Source organism: Apodemus sylvaticus, chromosome 20, assembly GCF_947179515.1.
Source record: "Apodemus sylvaticus chromosome 20, mApoSyl1.1, whole genome shotgun sequence".
In the NCBI taxonomy this organism is placed as follows: Eukaryota; Metazoa; Chordata; class Mammalia; order Rodentia; family Muridae; genus Apodemus; species Apodemus sylvaticus.
In genome coordinates this window covers 57,387,368-57,404,287 of record NC_067491.1, presented here as the reverse complement: position 1 = coordinate 57,404,287, position 16,920 = coordinate 57,387,368, and the positions used below count along the sequence as shown (strand labels likewise).

The following is a 16,920-nucleotide window of genomic DNA, read 5'->3' as shown; positions in this document are numbered from 1 at the left end:
CTCATAAGACAATTGTGAGACAAAGATTCTGCTTGAGAATTTCCAAAAATTCTATTAACTGATTTCAGTAGCCTATCCACAAAATCCTGAAAAAGTTCACCAGGTGCCTGTCTAATGCTTGCTAAACTTCCACTGAGATCCCCTTTAGTCGGTAATTGATTCCACGAGTGGTGGGCAGCCATTGCAACCTGTGCATACACTCCAACAGGGAACCCAATCTGATTAGCATTGCCTCCATATTGACCTTCTCCTAGTAGCAAGTTAGTGTCCCAATCTGGATTACCTGATTCATCCCAGCAGTTCTCTTACTAGCTTCACTCCATTCAGAATTCCAAAAGAAGAAATCTCCTCCTGACAATGTAGCCTTACATAGAATCTTTCAATCTTGTGGGGTTAAGCTTGACTGCATCACAGTATCCAATAAAGCTTGTGAAAAAGGAGCTAGGACTATGCTGTGCCACAGCTGTCTTTAATTCCTTTATCACTTTGAACTCCAAGGTCTGATATTGTCTAACTATATTCTGCTGGTCTATGATCTCAACGACAAAGTTAGATGTGTCCTACCTTTCCCTGTGAGCCTGACTTACAGCTCTTTCTAGTGGCGATTGGTGTGTCTCAGGATCAGTGCTCCTTCCTGAACTTGATACACTTTCTGCAACATAATTTCAAACTCCAATTTATGTAGTTGCATATCCATCTTGGTATCATCTCGTACAGTAGAGGCCACAGGCAGAGCAGAAGGTGCACTAGGAGGCAATCCTCACCATAATATTAGGCACCTCCTTCGTCTGAATGAGCTTTCTCCTCTAATGTTAGCTCTTCAGTAGTGTCTCTGTATCTTTCTAAGTTAGGGTTGAGAAGACTCTTTTCTGAAGAAGTCCTCTCTGGCAGGCTTCCTTCTTGAGATTCCTCAAGTTCTCCCTGTGTGATATCTGGTGCCTGTGAGATCTCTTCATCACTAGCATCTTTTATAAGCATCCAGAGGCAGAGGGTAGTATTATCTGCCTTGGTGGCTCTTAGTGCTTTTCCAATTTTTTCCCAGGTTCTCTTATATAAAGTTCTTTTTTTCTCAGAACCATGGGCAACAAGAGTCTATCTGATCTAAAAAACCTTCTAACCATTGTTTTTCAAACCCTACTCCTTTCTCCTGAAGCAGCTCTTGAAGGCTGCGAACAAACGCCTGTTTTGAATTTCCTATCCCATTTCCCACTGTCACCTCCTAAGCAAGCTCAGTGTTGGGTCTACGCTGTCCCACTTAGCCTGTATCCTTCTGCACCAACAACAACAGCTTCAAAAAGATGAAATTTTAGACTAGTGTTAGTATTTAGCTCCTGTATTTGCTCCCCATGCAGGGTACTGTCTTTTTCTATTTTCTGCAAAGCTTCGCCAAGACAGGGTCACCTCAGGAGACCTTCCTGTGCCTGGACACTCATCAGGCGCAAATCTGTAATTGCTCGCAGTTATGTCAAACAGGTTCCCTGGAAGGGAAGCTGGGGATGTATGGGAAGTTGGGGAAATGAGATGGAGACCAAGACAACAGCACCTGCTCAAAGCTTCAAGGTTTAATGGAGGACTCAGAATTTTAAGGTTTCAGGCAAGACTCTTCCCCCAAATTCCAGGGTGTGTTCTGGGGAACTGGTCTGGCTGTTCCCTTGGCATTGGCTCCACTGCACAGGCAGCTGGGTGGGTCACCTGCTTAATTCAGGAATTTGTAAATCTGGAGGAACAAAGAACTTCACCTTGGTCTGAGTGCTCCACCCTAGGTGGAGAGGATTATGGCTAACACAGGAATTTCTGCTCAGAGGCTGGGAGTAGAACTTCTTGGTCAATGTCAAGTTCCTGCCAGGTGGCATGGCACCCCAATAAGGCTCTTTACACTGGATGTTTTCAGTCAGGAGCTTTTTGCATTTTGTGTTTCTTTGACTGCTGTGTCAATGTTTTCTATCTTCTGCAACCGAGATTCTCTCTTCTTTCTCTTGTATTCTGTTGGTGATGCTTGCATCTATTACTCCTGATTTCTTTCAGTGGTTTTCTATCTCCAGTGTTGTCTCTCTTTGTGATTTCTTAAATTTTCAACTTCCATTTTTAAATCCTGGATGGTTCTATTCAGTTCCTTCACCTGTTTGAGTGTGTTTTTCTGTAATTCTTTAGGGGCTTCTATCTGTTTACCTGTGTTCTCCTGTATTTCTTTAAGGAAGTTACTAATGTTATTCTTAATGTCCTCTATCAGCATCATGAGATGTGATTTTAAATCCAGCTCTTGCTTTTCTGGTGTGTTGGGGTATCCAGGATTGCTATGGCGGGAGAACTGGTTTCTGATGTGCCAAGTAGCATTGGTTTCTGTTGCTTATGGTCTTGTGCTTGCCTTTGTCATCTGGTTATCTCTGGTGTTCATTGTTCTTCCTTTTTTTTGGCTGGAGCTTGTCCCTGCTGTGGGCCTGTAAGCCTGTGTCAGCACTCTTAGGAGACCAACACTCTTCAGACAGGATGTGGATGCAGATGGCTGTGGAGCCTCTCGGCTCCAGGGTGCAGATGGTGACTGGACTGGTCCTGTCCCAGCTGCTCCACTGGATGCCCTGTGCATTCCTAAACTTTCCCCTCCAGACAGTTATTGGAGACAAAGTGTGGATCTCACCTCCGCGCCCAGAAGTGAAGGTTCTGCTGGGAGATCCCACTCTCCTGGTGGGCAGTGCACAGAGAGAAGTGGAGCTGCCGGGCTCCCTGGTGCAAATGGTGACAGGAGGGCTCCTGTCCCAGCTGCTCCACTGATCATATGATGGTGAACATTTCGTTAGGTGCTTCTCGGCCATTTGATATTCCTCAGTTGAGATTTATTTGTTTACCTCTGTACACCGCTTTTACTAGGGCTACGTGTTTCTCTGGAATCTAACTTGTTGAGTTGTTTGTATTTATTGGGTATTAGCCCTCTGTTGTATGGAGGGTTGGTAAAGATCTTTTCCCAATCTGTTGATGGCAGTTTTGCCCTCTTAACAGTGTCCTTTGCATTACAGAAGCTTTGCAATTATATGAGGTCCCATTTATCAATTACTGATTTTAGAGCACAAGTCATTGGCGTTCAGTTCAGGAAATTTTCTACTGTGCCCATGTGCTTGAGGCTCTGCCCCACTTTCTCTTCTATTGGTTTCAGTATATCTGGTTTTATGTGGAGGTCCTTGATCCACGTGGACTTGAGCTTTGTACTTGAAGATAAGAGTGGATCCATTTGCGTTCTTCTACATGCTGACCTCCAGTTGAACCAGCACCACTTGTTGAAAATGTTCTTTTCCACTGGGTGGTTTAAGCTCCTCTGTCACAGATCAAGTGACCATAGGTGTGTGGGTCCATTTCTGTGTCTTCAGTTCCATTCCACTGATCTACCTGCCTGTCTTTGTTCCACTACCATGTGGTTTTTATGACTATTGCTCTGTAGCACAGCCTGGGGTCACGGATGGTGATGATTCCCACAGAAGTTCTTTTATTGTTGAGAAAAGTTTTTGATATCCTGAAGGTTTGGTTATTCTAAATAAATTTGTGTATTGCACTTTCAAACTCTATGAAGAACTGAGTGGCAATTTTGATAGGGGTTGCATTTGATCTGTAGATTGCTTTTGGCAAGATGGCCATTTTTACCATATCAACCCTGCAAATCAATGAAGATGGGAGATCTTTCCATCTTCTGAAATCATCTTCAGTTACTTTCTTCAGGAACTTGAAGTTCTTGTCATACAGATCTTTCTTTCACTTGCTTGGTTAGAGTCACAAGGTTTTTATATTATTTGTGACTATTGTGAAGCATGTTGTTTTCCTAATTTTTTCTCAGCCTGTTTATCCTTTGAGTAGAGAAAGGCTACTGATTTGTTTGACTTAATTTTATATTCAGCCACTTGCTGAAATTATATTTCACCTGTAGGAGCTCTCTGTTGGAACTTTTGGTGTCACTTAAATATACTGTCATATCATCTGCAAATAGTGATATTTTGACTTCTTCCTTTCCAATTTGTATCTCTTTGACCTCCTTTTGTTGTCTAATTGCTCTTCCTAGGATTTTGAGTACTATATTGAATAGGTAAGGAGAGAGTAGACAGCCTTGTCTAGTCCCTGATTTTAGTGGGATTGCTTCAAGTTTCTCTTTATTTAGTTTGAGGTTGGATACTGATTTGCTCTGCATTGATTTTACTAAATTTATGTATGGGCCTTGAATTTCTGACTTTTACAAGACATTTGCAATGAAGGGGTGCTAGATTTTGTCAAATGATTTTTCAGCATCTAATGAAATAAATGATCGTGTGGTTTTTCTCTTTGAGTTTGTTCCTATAATGAGTTATTGTGTTGGTGAACATTTTATATATTGACCCATCACCGCATTCCTGGATGAAGCCTACTTGATCATGGTGAATAATTGTTTTGATATGTTCTTTAATTTTTGTGAGAATTTTATTGAATATTTTGCATCAATATTCATAAGGAAAATTAGTCTGAAATTTTCTTTCAATGTTGGGTCTTTGTGTCGCTTAGGTATAAGCATAATTGTGGCTTCTTAAAACAACTTGGATAGTGTTCCTTCTGTTTCTATTTTGTGGAATAATTTGAAGAATATTGTTATAAAACCATATGGTCTTGTGCTTTTTTTGTTGTTGTTGTTGGGAGACTTTTAATGGCTGCTTCTATGTCTTTAGGGCTTATGGAAATATTTAAATAGTTTGTCTGATCGTGATTTAATTTTGGTACTTGGTATCTGTCTAGAAAATTGTCCATTTCACCCAGACTTTCTAGTTTTGTTGAGTATACTCTTCTGTAGTAAGATCTAAAAATATTTTTGCATTTCCTGTTTCCGTCCTTATGTCTCCCTTTGATTTTCTCAAAGAACCAACCCCTGGTTTTGTTGGTTTCCATGTAGATCTTTTTGTTTCTACTTGATTAATTTCAGTTCTCAGGTTGATTATTTCCTGCTGGGTACTCCACTTGGGTGTATTTTCTTCTTTTTGTTCTAGAGCTTTCAGGTGTGCTGTTAAGCTGATAGTGTATGATCTCTCCATCTTTTTCTTTCTTTGGGGGACAGGGAAATGACTCATAGCTATGGGTTTTCCTCTAAGCGCTGTTTTCATTGTGGATATTAGCAATAAAATACAGGATACCGATGCTACACTCCACAGACCCAAGGAAGGTAAGCAAGAAGGAAGGATCTAGTGAGGATGCTTGAATCTCACTTAGAAGAGGGAATAAAACAGTCATAGGAGATAGATGGAGGGAGGGAACTGGGTGAGAGAGGGGATAGGGAGGTGAATGAGATGATACAGGGTTCAGGATCAGGTGGGGAGACAGAAGGGCCCAGAAGGCCAGGAGAATAAAGGGAAATCTGCAACTTGCAGGGTTGGGGGCTGGAAGAATCACAAGGACGTGCCAAAAACCTGGGATGGTGGAGGCCCCAGGAAATCAACGGGGACGACCTTAGCTGACACTCACAGCAGTGGAAATATAAAGCCTGAAAAGGCCACCTCCAGTAGCCAGACAGGAACCCCAGTGAAGTGATAGGGACACCAACCCACCCACAAAACTTCTGACCCAAAATTTATCCTGTCTACAAGAAATGGAGGGGTAAAGATGGAGCAGAGACTAAGGGATTGGCCAACCAATAACCAGCCCAACTTGAGACACATCCCATGGGCAAGCACCAGTCCATGACACTACGATGATACTCTGTTATGATTCCAAACAGGAGCCAAGCATAACTGTCCTCTGAAAGGGTCCACTCAGAAGCTGACTGAACCATCCAAACATGGGATGGAACTGGGGGACTTGTATTAGTCAGGGTTCTCTAGAGTCACAGAACTTATGGAATGTCTCTCTATATTGAGGGAATTTATTGTGATGACTTACAGTCTGTAATCCCACTAACCCAACAATGGTCAGCTGTGGATGGGAAGTCCAAGGATCTAGTAGTTGCTCAGTTCCCACGAGGCTGGTTGGTTCAGTTGATCTTCTGTAGAAGTAGGTTCCAACAGATGTGCTGGCAAGTAAGTGCAAGTGGGCAAAGAAGAGTGAATCTTCCTCCTTCAAAGTCCCTATGTAGGTCTCCAGCAGAAGGTGTGGCCCAGATTAAAGGAGTATGCCACCACACCTGGATCTGGAACTTGCTTTGTCCTAGGCTGACCTGGAACTCAGAGATCTCCTTGCCTCAGTCCCCTGGGATTAAAGGCGTGTACCACCTTTCCTGGGGCTAAGCTGTTCATGGCCACTATGCCTCAAGATAGATCTCCATGCCAAGATCCAAATCAGAAACTTGTATCTTCCAGCCTCAAGATCTGGATCACAAGTATGTCCCTCAATTCTGAATTGTAGTTCATTCCACATGTAGTCAAGCTGACAACCAGGAACAGCCATTACAAGAATCTTATGGAAGAGTTGGGGGAAGGATTGAGGGCCTGGAAGGGGATAGGAACTCACAGGAAAACCAACAGGGTCAACTAACCTGGACCCCTGTGGGCTCTCAGAGACTGAATCACCAACCAAAGATGTTTGAATGGGCTGGACGTAGGCCTCCCCACGCATATGTAGCAAATGTGTAATTATATCTTCATGTGGATCTTCCAACAGGTGGAATGGCGTGTATCCCCAAAGCTGTGAAATATGTTTCCCTAACTTGGTTACCTTGTCTGGTCTCAGTGAAAGAGGATATGTGTAATCCTGCAAAGACTTGATGCACAAGGGTGGGGGATACCAGAGGGAGGTCCTCTAAGAGGAGAAGGAGATGGGAGACAGGGGGGAGGGATTGAGTGAGGGGAAGACCAAGAGGGAGGGCATCAACCAGGTGAATGAGTGAATAAATAAGAGTGAATAAATAAATAAATAAATAAATAAATAAATAAATAAATAAATGTTTTTCTTTTATTTTAAGTGTATGGGATTTGGGAGGGGGTGTATGGGCACACGTGTACAGTGCCCAATGCCCAGTGGTCAGAAGAAGGTATCAGATACCTCTGATGATGAAGCTAACAGGCAGTCATGAGTTACCATGCACACTAGCCACTGGGCCATCTCTCCAACCACAAAATTATTCCATTGCTACAGCATGACTGTAATTTTGATACCATTATGAATCATCATGTAAATATCTGATTTGCAGGATGTCTGGTACATGACCCCTATGGGGGTTGTGACCCCCCCCCCCCATATTGAGAATCACTGTTTTAGGGACTTGACGTGAAGTGTGAAATCCACAATGTGAGGTCGCCTACTTGGTGAGCTTCCAGGCCAATGAGAGACCTTGTTTTATTGAAGAAGATGAAGAAGAAGAAGAAGAAGAAGAAGAAGAAGAAGAAGAAGAAGAAGAAGAAGAAGAAGAAGAAGAAGAAGAAGAAGAAGAAGAAGAAGAAGAAGAAGAGAAAGAAAGAAAACATCTAAGAACGGACACTTGAGGTTGACCTCTGACTTCCACATGCAAACACACACACACACAGGCACACACACACACACGCACGCACGCACGCACACACGCACACGCACATGCACACGAACATGTGCAGGCATACAGGAGAATCACTGTCGCCCAAGCTGGTCTCACATTCCCCATTCTACTACCTCAGCCTCCCAATAAGAGTGTCACAGGGACGCATCCCACACCCACAGTCTCTGTGCCTGCTAAACAGAGCCAGCACGGGGCAGTGAGGCAGAGAGGCAGGCATGGGTGCCTGGGAGAGGCTCAGCTCAGCTGCAGTCAGGCCAAATGGAGGATCTGTACAAGCAGAGCCCTGCTGTGCTCAGGATGTGAGCCTGCATTTTCACTGGGAACTTCTGCCTCTAACAGAACAGCTGGGACCTGTGGGACCTACAGTGCAGAGCATTGGCTGGAGGATGCTGGCACGCAGTCACTTAACAGGGAGGATCCCCGTGAAAATGCAGGCTGTCAAAGGCTGAACACCAGCTACCAAGGGCAGAGGCATCTGGCATGCTCTCTGAGTTGGGCTGAATTCCTTGGGCCTCCTGGATTTCAGTGTCTGCCAGTGGCATACAGAGGATCCTGACCCAGCCTCTAAGGAGAAGAAGGAAATGGAGGGGGGAGTCGGTACTTTTGACTGTCCCCCCCAAGCTCCCAGACCCAAAGACCTGAAGGACATAAGGAGCCCGCCCATTCCCAGAGAAACACACACCTTGTCCTGGGATACAGCAAGACCTGCAACCCTCCTGCTGCCCCTGGGAGACCGGCCAGGCACCCTGGGAACACGATCAGGCACCTAACCAGCACTGACCATGAAGGGTCTCTGTTTTCTAACTTGGACCTAGGATAAGTATCCACCACGCACAGTGGAAGGCCACACTGGCTATGAGGCCTCTGTCTTGGCCTATATACAAGATACCCAGGACAGGGCTCTGTCCCCCAAGTCTCTGCTAAGACTGGCAGGTCCTGCACAATGATGCACTGAGAGGTTAGGTAGGCACAGGAGGACCTTCTACCTCACCAGGAGAGCTTGAAAAGCAACATGCACAGCAGAGACATTTGGTACAAAGTTTATAACACACCCTCCCATGAGACAGTAACTTAAAGTGTTTTGAAACAATCGGGAAGGGCAGATCCAGGAGGACCTACTTCCAATACCTGGCTACACATTTGGTCCACATGGTCATAATGGGGACAGGACAGGACATCAAGCCTGAGGGAGGGGCTTGGAGGCCCCGAGCAGTAATCTTCCACAGGCTTGAGGAAAGGATTCAGACCAAAAGCAACCTGTTACCTTCCAGGCAGTCCAAGTGTTGTCAGCCATCTTCCCAAGGCCAAGGCCACCTGCCCATGGAGACTAACAAGGTGTTCCTCACCTTCAGGGCTGTCAGGGAGGGTGCTGACTTCGTGAACAGTCTCGGGCCAACCATTCCCAGGGCCATGCTGGGATAACCCTCCTCGAAAACCCACTGGTGACCAGAGAAGCCCTCTGAGCAGGACCGCATCTTTTGATGCCATGCGATAGTCAAGGAATGCTGACGATGGGCCCTGCCCACACTCAGGGCCACACAGGCACCCAAGACCCTGGTCCACAGTCACCAGCCAGGACCCCGGAACAGCTCCAAAGACAGGAGTGCCTGATCAGGGGCATGGGGCCAACACTTGACTGGCCTACGGGTGACTTTCCAGCTTCCATAGCAGCTAGGGTCGGTCACCAAGGGTCAGCGTCAGCGACAGACTGGGCTTGCGCTCTGGCTCTTCACCCTCCTGGCAGGGCTGGGGTGCCCGGGATTTGAAGAAACCTGAAATGTAGCGGACCTGGGGAGGGGAAAGACAGTGAGTAAGACTGGAAGAAAAAGAATGTCTTCTGGGGGCCCTGAGGGAGAAAGTGAGGGGGTATAGTCATGTGGATGGGTGGGGCCAGCAGTGATGGGCTGTTTGAAGCTAATTCCACTCCTCAGAGGGTCTGCAGATGAGGAGTTGCCTTGTGAACCTTCTCCCCACCGTAACTTTTCAAATAAAGGCTTGAGCCAATGATTGGGCAGGAGGAAGTGGGAGGAGCTGAGAGTCGAGGGGAGGAGCCAAGGGGGATAAGTAGGAGGGGAGGGGCTTCGGGGATTGCAAGCTAGGCTGCAGAGAGAATCTCATGGCCTGGAAAAACTGCAAGTTACATGGACTAATATAGATGGGAATAGAGTAGTGTAGCAGGAGATCTGCCCAATCTAGACTTGTAGCTTGTTTTGTTAAACGATTGAGATTTCTTTTACCGGGGAATTGGGTTGGAAACAAAAGTAGCAACAAGGGCCAAGCTCTTGAAGACAAAACAGCAGGCAGAAGTTGCAGGCCATCTGAGGCGGGCAGTGCAGATCCTGTAGGTCAGGCAAGCAGCACTCACCCTGAGGCAGGCCACCAGGGCTCCCTGCAGGAGGCCGACGAGGACATCACTCCAGTGGTGCTTGTGGTCAGACACTCAGGTATAGCCCACATAGATGGCAAAAGCCACCAAGAAGAACTGAACGGTGGGCCTCAGCAGCCGAGCCCACTTCCAGCAGAGCCGGGCCTGCACGTACAGCTATCGGGACATCAGCCTGCCATCAGCTGGGCCCACGAGTGTCCACAGCCTGCCCAGCCCGGGGCGAGAGTCGCAAGGTCCCCTACCCTTAGCGCCTCCTCCACACACCCCATTGTGCAGAAGGGAAGACCAAGGCCCAGGGAAGGCGTGGCCCCATAAGGTCCCCTGGGAAGGAGATGGGTACTCACCGCCAGGAACAACATGCAGTACATGCCAAAGGAGGAGTGGCCAGAGTAGAAGGACAGCCTGGGAGAAAGGACAGCAGCTCAGGTCATGGAGACCCAGAGGCAGAGCCACAAGCTCCTTGGGGAGCTGGCAGCCATAGAGGAGTGCAACTCGAAACTCAGGCAAACAGGGCCAGATGGGTGGGCTCAGCAGTTAAGAGCCCTGACTGCTTCTGCAGAGGACCCAAGTTCAGTTCCTGGTGCCCACATCCTACTCTTTACAACTACCTATAACTCCGACTCCAGGAAATCTGATGCCTTTGGCCTCTGAGGGTACCTGTAGTCATACACAAACACACACACACACACACACACACACACACACACACACACACACTTTTTTTTTCTTTGGTTTTTTTCAAGACAGGGTTTCTCTGAGTAGCCCTTTGTGTTCTGGAACTAACTCTGTAGAACAGGCTGGCTTCGAACTCGGAAATCCACCTGCCTCTGCCCCCCAAGCACTGGGATTAAGGCGTGCCCCACCACTGCCAAGCTCACACACACACACACACACACACACACACACACACACACACTTAAAAGTAATAAAAATAAATTTTCTTTAGGACTTACTTTTATTGTATGTGTATGGGTGTTTTGACACATCTCTGCGTGCCACATGCATGCAATGCCTGCAGAAGCCAGAAGGAGGCATCAGATCACATGGACCTGAAGTTGCAAACTGTTGTGTGTGGACTAACTTGTGAGTTTTCAGAATCTAATACACATCCCCTGGAATAAAAACAAAAATTTAACCCGAGGGGAACTGGAGAGATGGTGTAACTGTTAAGAGCACTGGCTGCTCTTCCAAAGGACCTCAGTTCATTTTCCAGCACCCACACGGTGGCTCACAACCATCTGTAACTCCGGTTCTCAATTCTTGCCTCCACGATTACTGGCCATGCATGCGGTATACGGAAATATGCAGGAGAACCACCCATACACATAAAATAAAACTAAAATTGAGAAACAAATTTTAACCTGAAGGAAGGCTTGCACACGGGACACTCCCTCAGGAGGCCCTGGAGCAACCGTCTCCCCTCCTGACCCTCAGTTCACCAACTCCAACCCCTGCCTGCTCCTGGAGCAGCCACAGCCAGCAGGAGCACACGGTCAGGCTCCCAATACTACAGTCACAGCCACTGCTGTGACAGCTGGCGGTCTGGGTTGTTGGTCATCACCTCATCTTACAAAGATATTTGTCACTGCTCGAGTGGCAGCCATGACCTATGCTTTGGAGACTCTGAGGAGTCATTCCCCAACCTGGGCACCCCCAGAGCTGCTCTCCAACCTTAGCAGATACAATAAGGCTAAGGCAGAGTCCCAAGCCCCACCCCAGCACCCAGAAAACAAAAGTGAAATGTATGTCCAATCCTGTCGACCACTATGCAGACTGCAGACCTCATTCTAACAGGGCCACCCTCAGTTCCCTCATGTGAGCCATGAAATAGACAATGACCTCAGTGTCCACTGTCCCTGTGACTCGGTGTCGAGTCACAGCTGTGGGTTTGACCTTAAGTACAGTCACAAACAGACACAGACAAGAGTCACGGTTTTGCAACAACAAAAAATATCCAAGGCGTGCACACGGCTAATAACTAGAAGCTGCCTAAGGAGCTGGGGAGACGGTCAGCCAGGACGGTGCCCCCTGTGCAAGCCAGAGGACCTGAGCCACCCTAATAATCACAACAAAGGAGGCAGTGCATTCCTTAACCCAGGACTGCAGCTTGCTGGCCAGTCCAACAGGACTGCACAGCTCCAGGTTGAGTGAGAGTCCTTGCCTCAACCTTTAATGTGATGAGGGACTGGAGAGTGGACTTTGCGGTTGGGAGCGCTCAGTGCACTTGCAGAGGATGAGGGTTCAGGTCCCAGCACCCACACAGCAGCTCACAGCAGCAGCTTCTAACTCCAGTCCAAGGGGATCTGGTGCCCTCTTCTGACCCCCATAGACTCTGGTAGCTCCAGCAAGGAGGTGGGCAGCTCCTGGAAGCTGTTGCCACTGAGGTTGCAGGCTTCAGCAGAGCAGCGACTGGGCCAGGCAGGCCCTTGGGCAGCGAGCCTGGGCCGCCCAGCCCGTTGTTCCTGACCAGCAGCATGCGCAGGCCGCTCAGTGTCAGCACCTCAGATCCTAGTGCTGTGAGGTCATTGCCACACATGTCCAGGAGCAGGAGGAGGAATCCACCGCCCAGCGCGCCCATGGCAGCAACTGGCAGCAGCAGCCACAGCATCGCCTCCTGCGAGCCATGCCACTCCTCGGTGATGCCTCCAGCTCAGACTCCAGGGCCTCTGCCCCACACGCTGTGGATGGACCAGTTGAGTTTGGCCTCCCTGAGCCCGGTGTCCTCCATCCAGCGGGATCCTAGGACGCCTGATGAGGCAGTGCATCCTGGAACCTGAAGGGTTCCACCCCATCAGAAGTGGTGCAGCATGGCCCTGCCCAGGCTCACCCTGATGCCAGCCTCAACCTTCTTCTTTACTCTTTGGCTAATATCTACTTACAAGTATGTATATACAGTTGTAGATTTGGTTTATTGCTAATATTATCTTAATGGGGTTCCCAAATTATACGAGAATTTGCATGTCTAAGTGTGAGACACTGTCCTTCCTCCCAGATTGTGCTAAATGCTAAATAAATTTGCTGGTAGCAAATGACTGGACAGGGAGACAGAGGTGGGACTTTAGATTTCTCAGACAGTAGATCACTGAAAGTAGGAAGTTTTAGAATTGCCATGCTGTCACCTTTCCCTGGGACTAGATGTCCCAGGCTATGTTGGTACCCAAGAGGGTCTTCTTCTTCTCTGTGCACAGGGTAGAGGGGAATATGGAGGGAGAGGGATTTGTAAGATCATAACTAGAAGAGGAGATGGGGGGGCTGCAGTCAGGATGCAAAGATATTTTTTAAAAAAATAAATTGAAGAAAAAATGAAAAAAGAAAGTATTGCCATGCTGGGGAAGCAGAGGATGAAAAGGTCTCCCATTCTCATGGATTGATAGATTTAATACAGTGAAATGGGCATCTTACTGAAAGAAATCTACTGGTTCAATTCAATCCCCATCAAAATAGCAACACAATAATTTACTGACATGGAAAGAGCAATGCTCAGTTTCACATGGAAAAACAAAAAACCAGGATGCATGATACAATTCTGAACAAGTAAAGACTTCTGAAAGAATCACCATCCCTGACCTCAAACTGTACTACAGAGCAATAGTGATATAAATTGCATGATAGTGGACGCGGACAGTCAGGTTAATCAACAGAATAGAGTCAAAGACCCAGAATTAAACCCACATACCTGTGGACACTTGTCTTTTGATACAGAAGCCAAAACCATACAACCAAAATTATAGCATCTTCAAATCAGACTGGCACTTAGCACCTCATTTTAAAACAGCAGTGGATTAAGTAAGGGATTGCTTGCTAGAACCCTTACCCTCATGTCCAGATGCCTCTTGCTTGTTTGGCTAGGGGAAGATTTGGAGCAATAAACGTCTATTGAAACAGAAGAAGAGAGTCAAATTTGCAGAAGAATGTTTTTAGATAAGTAAACATGGATAAACTCACATAAAATTATATATGGATTCATGCCTACACATTCATATATCTCCATTAAAACCAGTTGGGCCAAGCTATATCCTTATCTCATAATTACACACACACACACACACACACACACACACACACACACACATCGATACTTACAAATGCATTTGGAGCAAAAGATCAAGCACCAGCACAGAATGAACTCATTCATTCTGGATGAAAAATGAGCTCCAATCTTTATTGCATAGAGAAAGAAAAGCTTCTTCAAGTTTGTTGCTAAATGAATTTAACCCAAGTCCATAGCAGAACGCTTTGTCCTCTTTAGTACGACGAAGCTTGCCTTGCTATTAAGAAAAGACATGTTCTGTCCTGTGGTAAGGAGGGTCCTACCTGCCCCTTCCACTCTCTCTGTAGTTTCTTCTTTTTCCCTCTTTCTCTCTGCATTGTGCATATTGCTGTTATTTTATAAAGATGCCTTATATTTAAGATATTAAACTCTACATTCTCCTTTTAATCTTGCTCCCTCCTCCTGCTCTGATGTAACAATGCTATTACTTTCAATGTGTTTGTTACTTTTTATCTCACTCAGTTTTTATTAGATATTTTCTTTATTCACATTTCAAATGTTATCCCCTTTCCTCATTTCCCCTCCAAGCCCCTATCCCATCCCTCCTCCACCTGCTTACTACCCCACCCACACCCGCTTCCCTATCCTGGCGTTCCCCATCACTGGGGCGTGGAGCCTTCACAGGACCCAGGGCCTCTCCTCTCATTGAGGTCTGACAGGGCCATCCCCTTCAACATATGTGGCTGGAGCCATGGGTTCCCACATGTGTTCTCTTTGTTTGATGGTTTAGTCCCTGGGAGTTCTGGGGTGCTGGTTGGTTCATATTTTTGTTCCTCCTATGAGGCTGCAAGATCCTTCAGCTCCCTGGGTCCTTTCTCTAGCTCCTCCATTGGGGACCCTGTGCTTAGTTCATTAGTTGGCTGTGAGTATGCACTTCTGTATTTGTCAGGCACCTACAGGGCCTCTCAGGAGACAGCCATATCATCTTCCTTTCAGGAAGCACTTGCTGACATCCACAATAGTGTCTGGGTTTGGTGACTGTATGAGAGATGAATCCCCAAGTGGGGCAGTATCTGGATGGCCTTCCCTTCAGTCTCTGCTCCACATTTTGTCTCTGTATCTCCACCTGTGGGTATTTAGTTCCCCCTTCTAAGAAGTACTGAAGTCTTCCTTCTTCTTGAGCTTCATTTGGTCTATGAATGCTATCTTGGGTGCTCCAAGCTTCTGGGCTAATATCCACTTTTTAGTGAGTGCATGCCATGTGTGTTCTTTTGTGACTGGGTTACCTCACTCAGGATGATATTTTCTAGTTCCACCCATTTGCCTAATAATTCCATGAATTTGTTGTTTTTAATAACTGAGTAGTACTCCCTTAGGCAAATATCTTCTACAAATAATGATATTTTGATTTCTTCCATTCCAATTTGTTTGCATTTTACTTTCTTTTGTTGTCTAATTGCTTTTGCTAGGTTTTTGAGTACTATATTGAACAGGTAGGGAGAGAAAGGACAGCCATGTCTAGTTCTTGATGTTAGAGGGATTGCTTCAAGTTTCTCTCCATTTAGTTTGATGTTGGCTACTGCTTTGCTGTTTATTGCTTTTCTATTATCAGGTATGGTCCTTGAATTTCTGATCTTTCCAAGACTTTTATCATAAAGGTTATTGGATTTTGTCAAATACTTTCTCTGCATCTAATGAAATGGTCATGTGATTTTTTTCTTTGAGTTTTTTTATATAGTGAATTTCGTGTATCATGAAGGGGTGATGGATTTTGTCAAATACTTTCTCAGCATCTAATGAAGTGATAATGTGTTTTTTTTTTTTCATTTGAGTTCCTTCATATAGTGGATTACATTGATAGATTTCTGTATATTGAACCATCCCTGCATCTCTGTGATGAAGCCTACTTGATCATGGTGGATGATTGCTTTGATCATGGATGATTGGTAGGTAGGTATTGCTTAAATTTGCTTTTGTCATGGAATGTTCTGGTTTCTTCATCTATGATGATTGAGAGTTTTGAAGTCGTCTGAAGCCTGAGTTGACGTTTTTTGTTCTCTTAAGGTCTGCATGATCTCTATCCAGGCTCTTTTGGCTTTCGTAGACTTTTGAGAAGCCTGGTGTCATTCTAATAGGTCTGCAATTTTATGTTACTTGGCCTTTTTCTCTTACAACTTTTAATATTTTTTTGTTGTATATATTTAGTATGTTGATTATTATGTGATGAGAGGATTTTTCTTTCTGGTCCAATCTATTTGGCTTTTTGTACATTTATGGCCATCTCTCGCTTTCGGTTGGGGAAATTTTCTTCTATGATCTTGCTTAAGACATTTTTCTGGTCCTTGGAGTTTGGAATCTTCACTCTCTTCTTTTCCTATTATTTTTTTAATATAATTTTAAAAAATTAATTATTTTTATACACTCCATATTTTATTCTCCACCCTGCCAACCCCTGTCTACCCTCCAACTGTTCCACATGCCATACCATTCCCCCCCCCCCCCCCCGTTTCCACGTGGATATCACTAAACCCCACCCCACCTGACCTCTAAACTTCCTGGGGCCTCCAGTCTCTTGAGAGTTAGGTGTATCACCTCTGACTGAACACAAACCTGACAGTGCTTTATTGTATGTGTACTAGGGGCCTCATATCAGCTGGCGTATGCTGTCTGTTTGGTGGCCCAGTGTTTGAGACATTCCGGGGGTCCAGATTAATTGAGACTGCTGGACCTCCTACAAGGTTGCCCTCAGCTTCATTCAGCCTTCCCTAATTCAACTGCAGGGGTCAGCTGTTTCTGTTCATTGGTTGGGTGCAATTATCTGCATCTGACTCTTTCAGATGCTTGTTGGGTCTCCCGGAGTATTGTCATGCTAGATCCCTTTTTGTGAGCGCTCTATAGCATCAGTAATAGTGCCAGGCCTTGGGACCTTCCCTTGCACTGGATCCCACTTTGAATCTGTCGCTGGGCCTTCTTTTCCTCAAGCTCCTCTCCATTTCCATTCCCGTATTCTTTCAGACAGGAACAATTATGGGTCAGAGTTATGACTTTGGGATGGATCCCCTCTCACTCTTTTGAAGT

At 45.9% G+C, this 16,920-nt stretch overlaps 2 pseudogenes; both read right to left on the bottom strand.

Moving 5' to 3' along the window:
- The window catches only part of LOC127670615 (leucine-rich repeat-containing protein 58-like), a 72,906-nt pseudogene extending 60,327 nt beyond the window's left edge, over positions 1-12,579 (bottom strand).
- Positions 9,098-11,486, bottom strand: LOC127671268 (phospholipid phosphatase 2-like; annotated as a pseudogene).
- Positions 12,580-16,920: the final 4,341 nt, after the last annotated feature.